This window comes from Megascapheus bottae, chromosome 2, assembly GCF_031878675.1.
Source record: "Megascapheus bottae isolate mThoBot1 chromosome 2, mThoBot2.hap1, whole genome shotgun sequence".
Lineage (NCBI taxonomy): Eukaryota > Metazoa > Chordata > Mammalia > Rodentia > Geomyidae > Megascapheus > Megascapheus bottae.
In genome coordinates, this window is record NC_143510.1 from 7,041,289 (window position 1) to 7,058,157 (window position 16,869).

The 16,869-nt window shown below is 38.7% G+C and overlaps 1 pseudogene; it reads left to right on the forward strand.

Moving 5' to 3' along the window:
• The first annotated feature begins 13,693 nt into the window (after positions 1-13,693).
• On the forward strand, positions 13,694-14,561 carry LOC150066327 (centriole, cilia and spindle-associated protein pseudogene; annotated as a pseudogene).
• Positions 14,562-16,869: the final 2,308 nt, after the last annotated feature.

A 16,869-nucleotide genomic window follows, 5' to 3' on the forward strand; every position in this document is an offset into this window, starting at 1 on the left:
GTATATGGGTCCAGGTTATCAGAGCAGGAGATCCATTGTTCAAATCTGTGGAGTATGGGATTTGTAAGTATAATAGTAGCTCACAAGACCATCTTATAGGTTCTACTCATGCTCACAGGCAAGACTGAATCCAAGCACACGTGGAGACGGGAGAGCCATTCTCCCTGGAGCTTTTATATTTACCTTTTGCCCTTCATAACTCAGTTTCAGTGAGTGAATTACATGACTTTGCTAATTTATTTTTTGTGCATAATGGGAAAAATAATTATTTCTGAGGCTTTCAACAGTATTTTAGTGGCACATGCTTTGCCCCCGTGATTGGATGATGTCTCTCCCATACTAATTTATTGGGTGCTCTTTTCCTGGGCTAAATCAACTATGTTTGTTGCCTAACATACACACTTCAATGATTCTTGGACAGCTGAAACACGGAAGAATCGAGAATCTATGACAAACTAAAGGTGAGCAAATACTGTCATTATTTTGAAGTTACGCTGTGAAAAAATTGAACACTGAAGCTTGGGATAGAGATGGGATGGAAAGAGATGCAGGAGAAAGATGGAAGGAGGGACACTGATAAAGATTCAATAGACTCACTAACGGATTTCTAAAACTTTTACTGAATCCAATAACATAAAGTTAAGAAAAAGGATGTATGATGCACTAAATAATTCAAATGACTGGGTGCTTTCTAAATTGAGAAGTCTTTTTTATATCCCTGAGACATAGATGGATATATCTGATGTATTTTCTCAGTTATGAATATTTTCTTTTTAATTTTCCCTTTTGTACCAGAATTTTAATTTCACCATTTAAGTGTTCTTTCCTGTACTTGTCTCCAAAATCACACAAATAATAAATTGCTTATAAGAATTTTCTCTTAACAATATTCTGTTCTTTTAATAATCATAAAAATACAACTTTCAATATTTACCAACTTGTACTATCAAGCACAGGATTCAAACTTATTCCAGTATAAGCGCAGAGTAAATGCTATATATGATTAAATCTTCTTTTCATTACCCTTCTACCTTATAATCATTCTTAGTTCATAAGTTCCTTCAAAATTTCTTTTTGTATTTTGTCTATTCATATTTGTTTTTTTGCTCTGAACTTCTTTAAAACAAATAAAACCCAGGGCAAAACTTTTGCCTGGATAACTTGAGAAGTTTGATTTGTTCCACTTGCATTCATGCTATTTAATTTGGTTTGCTTATCCTAGCAAGTCTAGAAGTTAAACTTTCTTTTAAAGAGATCACTTTGGAAAATCCAGCTAAACAAGTTCAATTCAAATGTTTCCTTCAGAAAATGCCCTCGGGAAAGCATTCACGGAAGTGACTCCATGGGTGCATCTGCTACTTGTTTTACATGCTTGGTGGCTTTTCAGTTGTCAGAAATCAGTGTTTCTCTTTACTGCACAGAAGGAGTCAGAGGCTTTCTCTGGGCTTCCAGTACTGCAAATGTGGGTTAGGCATTTGACTGTCCTTGCCCCAAAGGAGTCCTGAAAACACCACTTGATTCAGCCTCACAAAGGACTGCATTTACTGAAGCCTTATTTTAAAACAGACACAGGTGACAGCTCCATTATTCTTGCACGTTCACATGCATTCACAGCTGTTTTTATTTATCCTGGCTGTATGGGCACACATTTGTAGTAATTATTAGTTTCTGATGCAGTTAAATAGTTCCAATGCTTATCAAGACTGAATTCAATTATCAGGATCACACTTTTACCCTCCACCTCTTTGGCCGTGCTTTCTTTAGGAAATTGCCACAACTAAGATATCTGGACTTCATTTCACCTAAAGTGGTCCTAGGTCCCTTCTCTGTTCCTCCTTAAGTGGCCCCTAACATTTCCCCCTTTTACTTAAATTCTAAGTTAATTACAACTACAGAAGAGATTGCAAAAATAACTTTTGGCTGCAAGAACTATTACGAAAATATGTACAAATTGCTTGTGGAGTCTTATCGTTAGGGTCTTCGTGTTGGTTTTTGGATGGTAGGCCTAACTTTTCCTCTCTTGGCTTATTCTTTCACTGTGCTTCCATCACTGTTTTGAGAAGTTAAAATAAAATGATGGAGTTTAGGCCTCACCAGGAAAAGGAAACAAGAGGGGGGAAATAAATAAAGGCCCATAAAACCAGGAAGATGATAACGAAGTTATCCAAACTTGGTGGAGAGATTAGGAAAACGTTTGAACCACAGGAGTTTTAAGATGATTTTGATTTGCCTGACATAAAAAGTGATTATACCTGAAGATATCATGAAGTTCATTGCATGAAAATAAATACTTGATATTTGTCTCTAGAATTTATACAGAAGTGAAAAAACATCACAGAAGTGTTGATTTGCTTTTTTAATGCCGCTGTTTAAGGTGGCAAGCAGACCAGAGGTGGGTCAGGCTGTAAAATGCAGGCAGCATAATCAATCACTCCATTGCCTCAGGCAACCACAAAGATGTTCACTGAGTGGCTATGTTTCATAGCAAAAATCCACGAATATTGGAAGAAGTTATGGAACCGCATAAGAAAGCAGAAGAAAAAATAGAAAACTAGTGCAAAATGTAAAGTAATCAATGATGGGAGTAGATTTTTCTTCTGTCAGATAAAGATTATAACATTATTTAGTTGTAGCCAAAGGGGCTTTAAAATACTGTTCCTTTAAAAAATTATTCTCCTAATTATTTTAAACAACACTTCCACTATTGTCAGTGTTTAAACATGCATAATATCAAGATATAACTCCGAATTGTATATTTATGTATCAAACGGAAATGCTAACAATGGTGCCTTTTCTAGGAAGAGAGTCAGATGGATTCACTGTGATTTACAGTGATTTTACTGCTAATGATATGACTCTACTTGCCTTTAGTTTCTGATCTCTTCTTGAGTTGTTGCCAGGGACTCCTTTAAAACATTTTATTTTCCTCCACACAACCATCTTTTTTGAACGTTTACCCTCTTCTAATTTAAGTCTTGTCCTAATACATTTGCCTGAGAAAGGAGCTACAGTTGGTAGAAAACTTTTCTGAAGGAAGGATTTGAGGGAAGCCTCATTCCTGTTATAACTCCTACTTCATTCATAAGTGTGCAGTGTTTTAAGTACTTGATGTGTATATTTGGGGGTTGGCACAGGCAAGGGTGATTATAGAAGTTACTAGCTAAAGATCTTATTAAAATACTTAGTCGTTTAGTAACACACCTTAGTGAGTATTAAGGGCACCTCATGACAACACCCAAATCTCTTAAATAGAAGTGTTTGTTGTTGTTTTTTCTTTTTTTTTTTTTTTGGCCAGTCCTGGGCTTGAGCTCAGGGTCTGAGCCCTGTCCTTGGACTTTCTCAAGGCTAGAGCTCTACCACTTGAGCCTCAGCACCACTTCCAGCTTTTTTCTATGTATGTGGTACCAAGGAATGGAACCCCGGTCTTTGTGCATGCTAGGCAAGCACTCTACCACTAGGCCAAACTCCTGGCCCCAAATAGAAGTTTTTTGAAATATGAAAGGGAAAAGAAGGAATGAGTTGTCACACTACTTTCTATTTACTAAGTAGTAACTTTTAATTTCAATTCAAAAGGAATATTTTAAAACTTGATAAACCTGGAACAAATCTCTCCATTGAGTTTTACCCTTTTATGAAAGACTAGGGAAATACATTAAATTTCCCTTAGTCCTTTCAGAATATACTTTTACTCCCTGTACTCATCTCTACCAAAATATATCCACTTTGATCTATTACAAAAAACCGAAGTCATTTATGCCTATACTCCCAATTCCCATGGAGTGATATTTCTCAGCAACATTTAGAAAGCCCCCTCTCATCTTGAGGCTGAAGAAAGTACAATTTTTAGCTTTCAAAATAACTTACTATACTAGTTCATTTTATGCTACTGTAACAGACTGCCTGAGGCTGTTATTTTTCTAAAGATAACAGATTTCTTCATGGCAAAGCTAAGGGAAAATTCTCAAGTTTAATGATATCTCATATACTATTAGAAGAAGGAAGACAGGAAATAAGAGCATAAGGAGGCTGTCTTTTTCTTTTGTAATAACTCTCTAAGAAGAATTTACTCTTAATTCTTTCCAAGGGCTAAACTCGCATGTCCAAATAACCAAACACTCAGGCCTTCTTCAAAGTTCTACGTCTCTATAACACAATTAAGGTGGTCAGATTTCCAGCACATAAATACTTGACTGACAACTTCAGCATATCCAAACCATGGTACTTTTTTCCCAGTATGCAAGATCACTTCAAGTCAGCATGGGAAATCTAGACTTCCTTCCTTTGTGTTAATATCTCATTTATTTCTGAACTACTTCTGGTCTACTTTGTGGGGGCATTACTGATTGTAGGACTGTTTAATAGGCTGTATAGACCTTTCTTCTGCCCAAACCAATTGTCTATAAAAATATATTTGACCAAGTTATTTATAGTAAACTTTAGATCTGACAGACAACTATCTCCTTTCAAAGGACTGGTGCTGGTAGATACAAATAACATAAGAGAAATAGACAAATGTTAAATTGTGAAACAGCAAAGGGGATACTTTATGGAAATAAACTCACAAGATAATAATGTGAATTTGACAAGGTGATAATTAAAGTCCCAGATAGATCTCTGGCACATCTGTATGCCTTTCAGTAAAGTTGGTTAGCATATTAACTACTGATGGAGTATTCTGGAAAATATTCATGGGATGTAAAACTGAAAATTGTTATTCAGTTCAATTTGTATAATAAGTGTAATAAAATGCAATGCATGCAATATTACACAAGAGATACTAAACTCCATTACAGGCATTTTAAAGGCCAAGCACGATCCTTAGGTGATGATTTTTGCCTTGAAAATCATCACATTTAAGTATGAATCTTCATATTTAAGTATGAATTGCTTTCATTTGCTGCTGAAAGGAAATTCTGCATAGGTTTAGTGCACTGTGAGGGCAATACATTTTTATTTTGAATGAGTTGAAAAACTTTGGGATAGTATTTTGATGTACACACATGCATGTAAGTATACAACATTACCTTAATATCTAGTTTTTTCCTATTTGTCTTTCAAGGAGATGGCATAGAAGATATATAGAAGATATAAACTCACTATGAAACACATCTAATTTCAAATTTTCACCACTGATCTAACATACTGGTTCTCTTCTTCAATAGTAAATTCGATTATATATAAATTCTAATTTAGACATTCACTGGAGAAAACATATCAATATAATAATAAGAAAATGTATGAAGAGATATGTGTGTGCCCACACACTGAGGGTGACAGAGATAATATTTGAGAGTAACCTTTGATGTCACAACCTTCCACGAATGAACTTTCTTGTAACAGCAACCTAGGTTATTTAAAGAGCATTTGTGTGCTATTGTGTAACCCCTCCCCCGCCTCCCCCACCAGGACACATACCAAGTACAGGGTCTGTTAGCCAAAACCTCTCCTGCTGAGCCAGTCCCAACCTTCTCAACTCCTCTCCTCCCCCATGTCAGCCCTCTGATGCACAAGAGGAGGAGCATGTGTCAGATATTTGGGGTCTTGGACACCAAATCGACTGATTTTCCTCTTTCCTGGGGATATCTCAGTTTCTGGGGAAACTTGCACAGGCTTCCCTGGTGCTGATTACCAAATGGTCTCAGGACCATTTTAAATACAGACGGCATGGATGATGCAACTTTTCCCTTATATTAATTACCTTTATCATTAATGAAAGTATTTTATAGCTTTTGTTGATAGATTTCACTTTTGTTAAGACCACTGACTTTTAAATGATTTCCTATTTTTTGCCAGTCCTGAGGCTTGAACTCAGGGCCTGAGCTCTGTCCTTGGGCTTTCTCATGGCTGGAGCTCTACCACTGGAGCCTTAGCATCAGTTCCAGGAGTTTTTTCTATATATGTGGTACCGAGGAATCAAAGCAGGATTTTCCTGCATACTAGGTAAGCACTCTACTGCTAGGCCAGACTCCTGGCCCCTGATTTCCTATTACAACCATTCACCTGTGATGTGTTACCAGTGTGTGCACAAATATATAATATTTGTAATGCATTCTAATGTATACGTGGAATCCTTCCATTTTGCTCTGTCTTTGAATGTCTAATGGGTCCCTACTTTTTCCACTCTGCTGCATTAAGTATCCTTTGGCATACAGATGACATCACATTTCACTGATATTTTCCTTAAGTGTCAGGGTATTGCTGTTAATACTTGCTTTATGACAAAATTATCCTCATATCATAGAAATGTATGAATCCTCAAGAAATGTGTATCAGGCTTTCTACAAACCATATCTGTGCAGATCATTGTGTAGCAGTTTTCAACACGTTCTTAGGACACACTCACATCTAAAGAGGTATACGTTTTATGTCACCTGATTCCTCTCATCCCTAACCAAACTCCTCTGTCCAGAAGTCTACCTATAGCTTAATGGGCCTCTTTAAAAGAAATTCAGAAAAGGCAAAATCCTTTCCAGTTATTAGCTAAGATTCTTTTTTTAACTCTTTTAAAATTATATTTTTGTTATCATTAAATAATTGTACAAAGAGATTATCACTCAACATGTCAGTTTGTAAGTACAATACAAGCAGTATATATTATGTTTTATGAAAAGGACACTATTTTGTTTTATTAGAATGTACTTTAAACAAAAGAAGCTTTTCTTCATAAAAACAACAGTTGTAATTAGTGTTTATTAAACAAATGCTATAACTTACTGATACTTTCTCAGAATCTGCAGTCCAGACTTGATTCTTTACGGTTAGGGTTATCCTTGCAGCACTGAGTTCTCACAAAACACTTGCTGGCTTTCACTGGCCTGCATACTTCCGGGGTTTCTTACTCTCCTCACACACATTTCCAGCAGGGCCACTTGAAAACTTTGGGAACAAAAAGACCAGATTTGAAATTTAACTGGCTGAGTCTCGACCTGTCAATATTCTCTGGATATATTGGTGACTAAAGGTGAAAAGGAATTGACAACTAGCAAGGTAAGTAAGCCCTTTGCACAGAGACAGCACAAATATTCTGAACAGTAGAAATGAGCTATATATCTATATTTATATATATCTATATATACCAGTAGAAATGAACTGTATATCTATATCTATATATCTATATATACCAGTAGAAATGAACTATATATCTATATCTATATAAGTATATATAGATATATATCTAGCTATAGATAAAAATGTTTTATTTCTTTAAAAATATAATTGCTTGTTCCCATCAGAAATGAAACACACTCTGTCATTTCATCGATATTATCAAATATCTTATTCATTAATGGTTGAATCCCATCTTGGTGGACTATTCCTTTCAGAAATTCTTGTATCATTCTCATGGCATATTGAGTATGCGTTGGGTAAGAAACACTTCAAAGACAATTTTGCAGGAAGTTGGGCCTTTACAACATTCTGTCATGAGAAAAGCGACCATTACTGAACTTCTCTGGAAAAAGGCTTAGCCTGTAAGTCCTTGTGGCCAAAAAAAGTGGTTTCCCCTTGTGGAAGCCATATAATGAATGATTGTTGTCCTTAATGTACTATGTTGTCTCTCATCTCCTTTGCTGTCCCTTGGTTATCTCATATTGGTATAGTATCTCACTTTGTTATCTGATATATTGAATTTATTTGTATTTGGATATTTGAAATTTGATAGGGAAGGGGGGAAAACCAAGACGGGTGGGGGGTGTGGGGGGGGAGGGAAACGGGTACCAAGACACGTGAAAGGGTATCAATGTATGTGAATTAATGCACCTTCTATCTGGCAAATATCATGTAACCCTTTTACTAATTACAATAAAAAAAGAAACACTTCAAAGGCAATTTTGCAGGAAGTTGGGCCTTTACAACATTCTGTCATGAGAAAAGCGACCATTACTAAACTTCTCTGGAAAAAGGCTTAGCCTGTAAGTCCTTGTGGCCAAAAAAAGTGGTTTCCCCTTGTGGACTCTGCGGTCCTCCCATCGTGGGGTTACACATCCCACTGTGCGTGACCCTCACACATCTCCTCGTCATTTGCTCTGGGACCTTTGCTCAACAGAGATTTGAGTGAGGGCCATGTATGTGCGCTTCTGAGCTTCCACATCTCCTGCCTTCATGAACCCCAGAATGAGTGGGTGAGTGCAGCTGTCGTGCACCCATCCCAAACCTGGGATGCTCCAACACCTCTTTATGTTAAAAGCTCTGGAGAAACTAGGAATCCATGGAACGTTTCTCAGTATAATAAAGGCTGTGTATGACCAACCCACAGCTAGCATTGTACTTAATGGTGAAAAGCTAAGGCCATTCCCTCTAAAATCAGGAACGAGACAAGGATGCCCACTCTCTCCACTCCTCTTTAACACAGTATTAGAATTCCTAGCCAGAGCAATAAGACAAGAAGCAAGCATAAAGGGGATCGAAATAGGGAAAGAGGAAGTGAAACTTTCTCTCTTTGCAGATGACATGATTCTGTACTTAATGAAACCTATAGACTCCACTCCCAAATTGCTTGAGCTGATTTGAAACTTTGGCAAGGTAGCAGGGTATAAAATTAACCCTCAATAATCAACTGCCTTCCTATATGCCAACAGTGAGAGGAACGAGGCAACAACCAGGAAAGGAGCTCCTTTTGCAATAGCCTCAAAGAAAATAAAGTACATAGGATTAACTTAACTAAGAATGTAAAGGACATTTTTGATGAAAACTTTAAAACCCTGAAAAAGGAAATTAAAGCAGAACTGAGTAAATGGAAAAACCTCCCATGCTCCTGGATTGGAAGAATCAACATCGTGAAAATGGCAATCTTGCCAAGGGCTATCTACAAATTCAATGCAGTACCCATCAATATCCCAATGTCATTCTTTAAAGAAATAGAAGAAGCAATCCAAAACTTCACATGGAACAATAAAAGACCCCGTATAGCAAAAACACTTCATAGCAGAAAGAAGAGCGCAGGAGGAATTTCATTGCCAAACTTTAGACTCTATTATAGAGCTATAATAATCAAAACAGCCCAAGAACAGGCCTGAAGACCAGTGGAATAGAACTGAAGACCCAGAGAAAGTCCAAGGACAGTGATCAGGCCCTGAGCTCAAGCCCAGGACTGGCAAAAAAAAATGAGCAAATATGTGAATGGACAACAAGTGAATCTTCAAATCTGCACCTAAAGGACTTGTTAAAGAAACCTCCTCATATTAAATTCTAGGTAAATCATACAAATAAACAGTACCATGCTGCTGTCAGAAAGAATGACATCGCATCATTTGTAAGAAAATGGAAAGACTTAGAAAACCTCATGGTAAGTGAAGTAATCCAGACTCAAAGGAACAAAGGCTCAATGGTTTCCTCATTTGTCATAATCAGTAGAAACCTTGGGCTCTCCTAGCAGAGATTTATAATAGAGCAAAATCTAGATGCATAAGGCCGTATAGGATAACGCTAAATGAAAGGACCTCCAGGATATAGAAACAAAAGCCATGTACTGAGTTATTGTTGTCCTTAATGTACTATGTTATCTCCACTTTTGCTGTCCCTTGGTTATCTCATATTGTTACTGTATTTTATCTTGCTATTTGATATATTTTATATATGCTCATTTTGTTATTTGAAATCAGTTAGGGAAGGAAAATAACAAGATGAGGACTGGGGTTGGGGGAGTGGGAAATGGGGGCCTAAACATGAGAAAAGATAACAATGTTTGTGAAGTAATGCACCTTCTATCTGGTAAATATAATGCAACCATTTTATTATTTACAATAAAAAAATATAAAAAAATAAAAAAAATACTCTTCCAGGTTCAGCTACACTAGTGTCAATGGTAAGATGTCTTTGGGTTTATCAATAAAAATATTTCTTTCTTTGTATGCATACATATTATACATATATGTAATTAACATAATACATTTTATATGTATTGTACCATTATATATGACATAAAGCAAATACAAATGTACACGTGTATTTTTGGTGGTTATATATAGCTTATAAATATCCATATATATGGATTTGTGTGTGTATATTATGGTTTAATACATATATATATATAAATATATTAACAGATACTTACACTCATTCCATGCCTTGCTTATTGTGAACAATAACACAAATAACATTAGGGTACACGTACTAAAGGAATTCCACAGAGTAAGGGTCTCCTGAATTTGCCTAGAGCTAGGGTGCACCTTATCCCCTACCTTACCTCCTGAGTAGGTAGGATTATAGAGAAAAGCCACGTCGCCAAACGTATTTTTGTTTTATTAATGGATATGTATAAAATTCAGTACTAACAGAATAAGCCTAATAACAACTGACTCCTGATGGTAAGAACAATATTGTCAATCCAAATTGAAAAGGCAATCTCAGTGAGTAATACAACACATAAAAAATGCAGCACCTCTACCCCATACCTCACATGTAGGCTTGCACACTCATTATAAAACTGGCCCTGGAGGAAGAGTGCTTCCAGGAATGCTGCCTTCTCAACTGTGCTGTACTTTACCCCTGTATCTTAGGTTTCTCTTTTCTTTTCTGTCATACTTCAGTTTAATCTCAGGGCCTCACATGTGGGTGCTCTACCACTTTGAACTATGCTTCCAGCTCATCTTTTGCTGGTTATTCTGAAAGTGAAGACTCTCAGACACCATGATTTTGAACGAAGATCCTCAAAACCTCAGCCTCCTGAGTAGTGAGGAACACAAGTGTGAGCCAAAGCTGCTACCCTGGTTTAGCTTTTCCTATTTTCAGTGCAGAGATACCAGAAATACTTAGCTGACTGCAGCCAGATTTAGTAGGTAACAGCAGTGCTTAGCTCATAACAGGTTACTTGTATAAAGTGTTAAGGAGAAAGCTTGGAATATGGTTACAGTAATCATGCACATACTAGAATCAAGTATATAAATGAAATCTTATCAGTATCCCTTAGAAGACACAGCTTTGGGTTAGGGTCTGGAAGAAGGAAGAATAATTCTGAATGGAATGTCTGTTTGGGTTTATAGATCCTAACCCTAAGTGGATAGAGGACAAGAAACTCAGTGTTCTTATGAATACTAGTTACTTATTATACATTTGTGAAATAAATGACAGAATGAGTGAGTAAAGAAATGAGGTATTAGCAGATGAAAGAGATAAAGAGTCACATACATATACCTAGGATAACTGTTATCCTTTCCAAATGCTAGGTGGCACGCTGGCCTCTTGGCCTTTCCAATACTTCCTCCTGGTTCCTGAATGGGAAGTTGCATGGAAGATGGCCATTCAAAAACAGAACCACTATCTAGATCTCCCAAGGGCTCTAAAACCTGTGGAGTGTCTACTTCACCGCTATGCCTTCCCTAAAAGTTGCACAGAGAAAGAGGACATGAGAAGAAGCAGGGGACTTGAGAGGAGACAGAACAATGCTAACATGAGTTGGTGGCATTTGCTAAGAAAGGAGGGGATGCAGGTCCTGGAGACCTAGGAGTTTTTCATGCTGTCTGCACTCTTCCTTCCTCTTCTCTTTCACTTCTCAGGGGAATTTCCATTTCCCAGGAAACTCTGGAACCTGGGTCTATTGAAGTTTTCTTTGTAATGAGATGAAAAATTGGGGTGTTGCAATCTGTGCTGGGGAGGTACGATGGGGGTCACTTGTTTCCTAACAGGGATTCCCTACGTAGGCAAGGTTGGTCTCAGGTTGATGATCCTCCTGCCTCAAACCTGCAATCACTAGGATGTGTATGTACTACCACCATTATAATTTTATTGACCATTTTCACTTAATACTATTAACCCAAAACTGTATTTACCAACACCTGTTCCTCCCCACTGGTTATGCACACACACACAAATACACACACATGGGTCTTAATAACATTAAGGATCTTAAATCACATTGTATGGGCCTTTCTCAAGGTGTAACTTGAACATGAGAATAGAACAGAACGTTTTTGAAGTGGTGAGATGTTAGAGTGCTGGCCTGGCAGTTCCATTGTCTCTTGGTTATCTAGGGCACAGACAGCTCTGTCACAGCAGCAGCACTGCAGAGGTGTAACTGTCTGCAGTGGAGTGAGGATGTCCCCAGGGGAATCACAGCAGCATTGCTCAAATGAGGCAACAGTGCAAGAAGCAAAGAGGAGCAGGAAACTTATAAAACTTCCCCAGCACGCAAAATCTATGTAAAAGGGAACTGAATCAATATAAAGGGTTCTTTCTGAATTGGGTGCTACAAGTCGATTTGAAATGTTTACAATAGATATGTCTACTTTTGTTCCTATGAAATATTGCTATTCCACGGTTTCTAGTTATTCATAGGTAAACATACTTTTTGTGGATAATGTTTACATACTTTAGAACATATGGTTGTTTAAAGTTAAGTCATTGAATATTTAAAGTAGCTCAGAGAACTAAGTGCAGACAACATTCAATTTGTTGGCAGTTAAGGTAAAAATAAGAATGCACCTAAAGCATTTCCATTTTAATAACAATGTAAATTTCATTTTGACTTTACAATATTCACAATTAATTCTTGTTAAAAAAGAGTCATTTGCTGTTATATATCTTTTTTTAAAACAAACACATCATGGGTGAGAAAATAAAATCTATTTTTAAGTATAGATATGTAGAGAATAGACAGTGATTTAGAAAACCTTATTACTTGCTTGCTTGCTGTGTGCATATGTATGCCAGTCCTGCGGCTTGACCACAGTACCAAGGTGCTATTCCTAAGCTTCTTTGCTCATGACTAGCGCTTTACCTCTTGAGCCACAGCACCCTTTCTGGCTCTTGGATGGTTACTTGGAGGTAAGGGTCTTGGGCACTTTCCTGCCAAAGCTAGTGTGATCCTCAGATCTCAGACTCCCAAGTACCAACCAAGGGTTCTAGGCGTGAGACACCACGCCAGGCCTACATTCTTGTTTTTAAAGAGACCTTTAAAAATTACTTATACAGATAAGTTTCAGTTCAACATATGAGTTTATTACATGCTTTTATTTAACTATCATTCTACCTTTTAAAACAAGAAGTACTGGCAGTGTTTCCTCCGTGTCGCCCTCTAGTGGCAGTAAATTTGAAGGAATAAAAGAATCCTACTCATTACCCAGAGTCACTGAAAGAAACAAAGGAGCCAGTAGAAATCGACAGCAAATGATCTAGATAGATCTAAATAGTGAGAGGAAAATTAAAACAAGAAAAAGAGGTTAACTACAGGAAACACAGATAAGAACATGCAGGGCCAATATTTCCTGAGCTTTTCATGTATTTTCTAATTTAATCTTCATAAGAACTCCATCAAGACAGCATAACCTCTATTGTTATGGAGAAATTAAAAATGAAAGGACAAAATAGTGTGCCAAATAATACAATCAGAAACTATACATGAAGTGGTTAATTCCAAAGTCAATGCCCTTTTAATTTCAGCTTATAAATGAAGTTGGAAGCTTTGAAGAGATGTTGGAATGATGTTGTCCTTTTTTATTCACTGAGTGTCAGTCAACCCTGGATCAGGCATGATGAGTCTGACAGTGCCACCATTCTATGGCACGTCTAGCCACCTACTTATGCTCGTTGTGAAAGCTGGAATGAGGGGTGGACTTTACTGAGGCCTCCAAGGTTTGTAGCTCATTCTAGAACTCATTAAATCAAATGGGTTGGGGCTGGGGTCATCCAAAAATACCATTACGATTTTTCCTAAAGAAATGATTTCTAGGGCAGCGGTGCGGGCCGGCTCGGCGCCGCCATGTCCCCGGGCAGAGGCGTGAAGAGCGAGTACATGAACCGCTACCGGAGCCGCGCTGGGACGAGTTCGTGGCCTGCTACCGCGAGCTGTGGCACCGCGAGCTGTGGCGCTAAGGCCTGGGCCGAGGGCTGCTGGAGCAGGCGCACGCGCCCTGGCTCTGGAACACCTGGGGCCCGGACCACGCCTTGGATGGCTCCATGGCTCGGCCGCGTCCAGCCCCGCCGCGTCCCCCGAGCCCTGGCTGCCCTCGGCGCGGGTGGAGCTGGAGCGGCCTGACTCAAAGGCCAGGGACCCCGAAGACAAGGACAAGCCAGACGCAGCGCTGTCAGCATTGCCAGTGAAAGATGGAGAAGAAAAACCAGAACCCAGAACAAAAGACACATGTGACAAGACACCCACCAGTGTCAAAGCTGGGCAGCGGCCAAGCACCTTGTTTGCTCTAGAGAATAAGAAACCAGTCAGAAGTCCCCAGAGGTCTTCAAGTCAAATAAAGGATAACAAGCACCCATTTGCTCTTTATGGCTGGGGAGAGAAACAGATGGATACAGGGAATAAGAAGACCCACAATGTCTGTGCGTCCGCCTCTGTGAATGAGATTCATGAATCAGCGTTAAGAGCCAAGAACAGAAGACAGATGGAGAAAAGGAAACTGGCTGCTCAAAGACAGCGTGCTCACTCTGTGGATGTGGACAAGAGTAGGAAGGTGAAGGTCTCCGCTGAGAACCCATGGATGACAGAGTACATGTGTTGTTACTCAGCAAGGGCCTAGGACCAGCTTGTTCACAAAAGAAGAGAAAAATGAAACCAGTTGTTTGAAGAAACATGCTGAATATGCCAGGCTTTTCTTAGGGAAATTTATTTTGGTGAATATTGGTTGCTTACCTCAGTAGTAGGGAGAGAGTCAAAGCCATAGACATTTGGTTACTTACAAAGACAAGTCTCTGAATCTCGGATATTCTTGAAGGAATTTTAAAGCATCTTTATCTTTTAAGGTACACCAAATGCCTTTAAACGGCTGCAGATGCTTCCTAACAGACATCTCCTTTAGTGTAGCAGAGCCCAGTGCTTTTGGTTCTGAGTAGCGCTGCATTCCGTTGCTTGTGGGGTTGTTTCGTCCTGCAGCACAGTGCTCTATTTTTTCTTTTTTAACTATGTATAGTTTTCTTTGCATACAAGTATCAAATGAAAAATGATTTTCATTACTATAATTTATTCCATTTGTAAGGAGACTAAAACTTTGGTAGCTACTGAAAAATTAAGCAACGTATTTATTTTTCAGATTGCATCACTTCCTGTGTGGATTGTACTATTTGGGCAGGGTGAGGGTTACTTTCTCTTTCAGTGATCATCTAGGCATTTATGTAGTAGTTTAATAGTTTAAATACATCCTGGTGAGTTAAGTAAATACAGAGGGTTAGAACAGTGATGAGATTTGAGTCAGAGTTTGAACTTTAATTTGCAAGGTTTGTTTTTAGAACAATGAGGTACAGTCAGTTATTGTTAGTCTGGTGTTTGGCTAGCCACGCACTCCCTGTGGACACCTGCCTCTTCTTCAGTAGCTGGCAATGGCATTCAGAATGTATAGTCGGAATTTACATTTAATGAAGCCATGAGGGCCAGGCATGGCCATCTCTGTTTTCTCTACAGAGAGCATATTGCAGTCTCGATGATGATAGATATGGATATATATATATTTTTTTGCAGTCCTGGGGCTTGAGCTCAGGGCCTGAGCACTGTCCTTGGACACTTTGCTCAAGGCTAGCGCTCTGCCACATGGGGCACAGCACCACTTCTGGCTTTTTCTGAGTATGTGGTACCGAGGAATCAAACCCTTTGTGCATGCTACATGAGCACTCTACCACTATGCTATGCTCCCCACCCCAATGGTGGATGTTTGTTAGGCTGTCTACCATTTGATTCCTGGCTGGCAGGTGGGACAGATGTACTTAAACAGTGGCTTATTCTTCAGGGCATTTGCCTTTAGGGTAGAAAAAATGATCTGAAGGAAAACAGGCTTCCCTCAATCCGCTGGTCTTCTCTATCCTGCAGAGAGGGATCTTGTAGAAGGATGAGTGTCCTATGGTTTCTCATGTAGAGAGCCACCCTTCATCTGTGTCAGCTCTGCACTTGAAGATGCTGGGTGAGAATCTGGTGTTGGACACCAGGCTAAACATTCCCTGGATATTTTTATTCTGTGTCTTGGAGGTCAGTGTTCACTTTTTAGAATACAAACTGATTTCATTCCATATAAAATTGTCACATAGGGGCCGGGAGTTTGGCCTAGTGGTAGAGTGCTTGCCTGGCATGCATGAAGACCCGGGTTCGATTCCTCAGTACCACATATAGAAAAAAGCCAGAAGTGGTGCTGAGGCTCAAGTGGTAGAGCTCTAGCCTTGAGAAAGTCCAAGAACGGTGCTCAGGCCCTGAGCTCAAGCCCAGGACTGGCAAAAAAAAAATCATCACATAGTGTTGTCTTGTAATATATTAAGCTTTGAAAATGCATTTTGAAGAATCATGTTTTTTAAAAAAAACTTTAAAAGGTATTTGCATAGTTTTGTATAGTCTCTTTTATGTGGAGAGCTTTCTAATCACTGAAATGTATATTTAATAAGAGGAAATTCTGTATGTTGTCCAACACAACCTTGTTAATGATTCTGGTGAATCTTAGTGTTAATCATCTTTAATTACTGCAGGTCCCAGAGTTCCTGTGAATGGGTGGGATGGTGTAGGATTGTGAGAATTATTTATGTAAAGCCAGGACTCATAACTCTGTTCTTCCCATTCAACTCAATTTCCAGTTGCACCACCGTGTCTCAGAAACATGCGTGGGGAGGTGTGGACATGCTGGTGGCAGCCAGGATTCTGAAATCTCCACATGGAGCAGCCAGGCCTTTTCTGGCGTAGAAAACAGACTTCAGTTAATATGCTCACCACTGGAAACTCCAGATGGAGGCACATGGAGAAGGCAACACTGGCTAATTTTTCCTCGTTTTTAATTAAATTGAGGACAAATGAACGCAATTTTAAAAGAATTTTGGTGTACAAGAACAATGAATAAATCAATGCAAACAAACAAACAAAAAAAGAAATGATTTCTAGGCTGGGAGTATGGCCTAGTGGTATAGTGTTTGCCTAGCATTCAGGAAGCCCTGGGTTCAGTTCCTCAGTATCACATA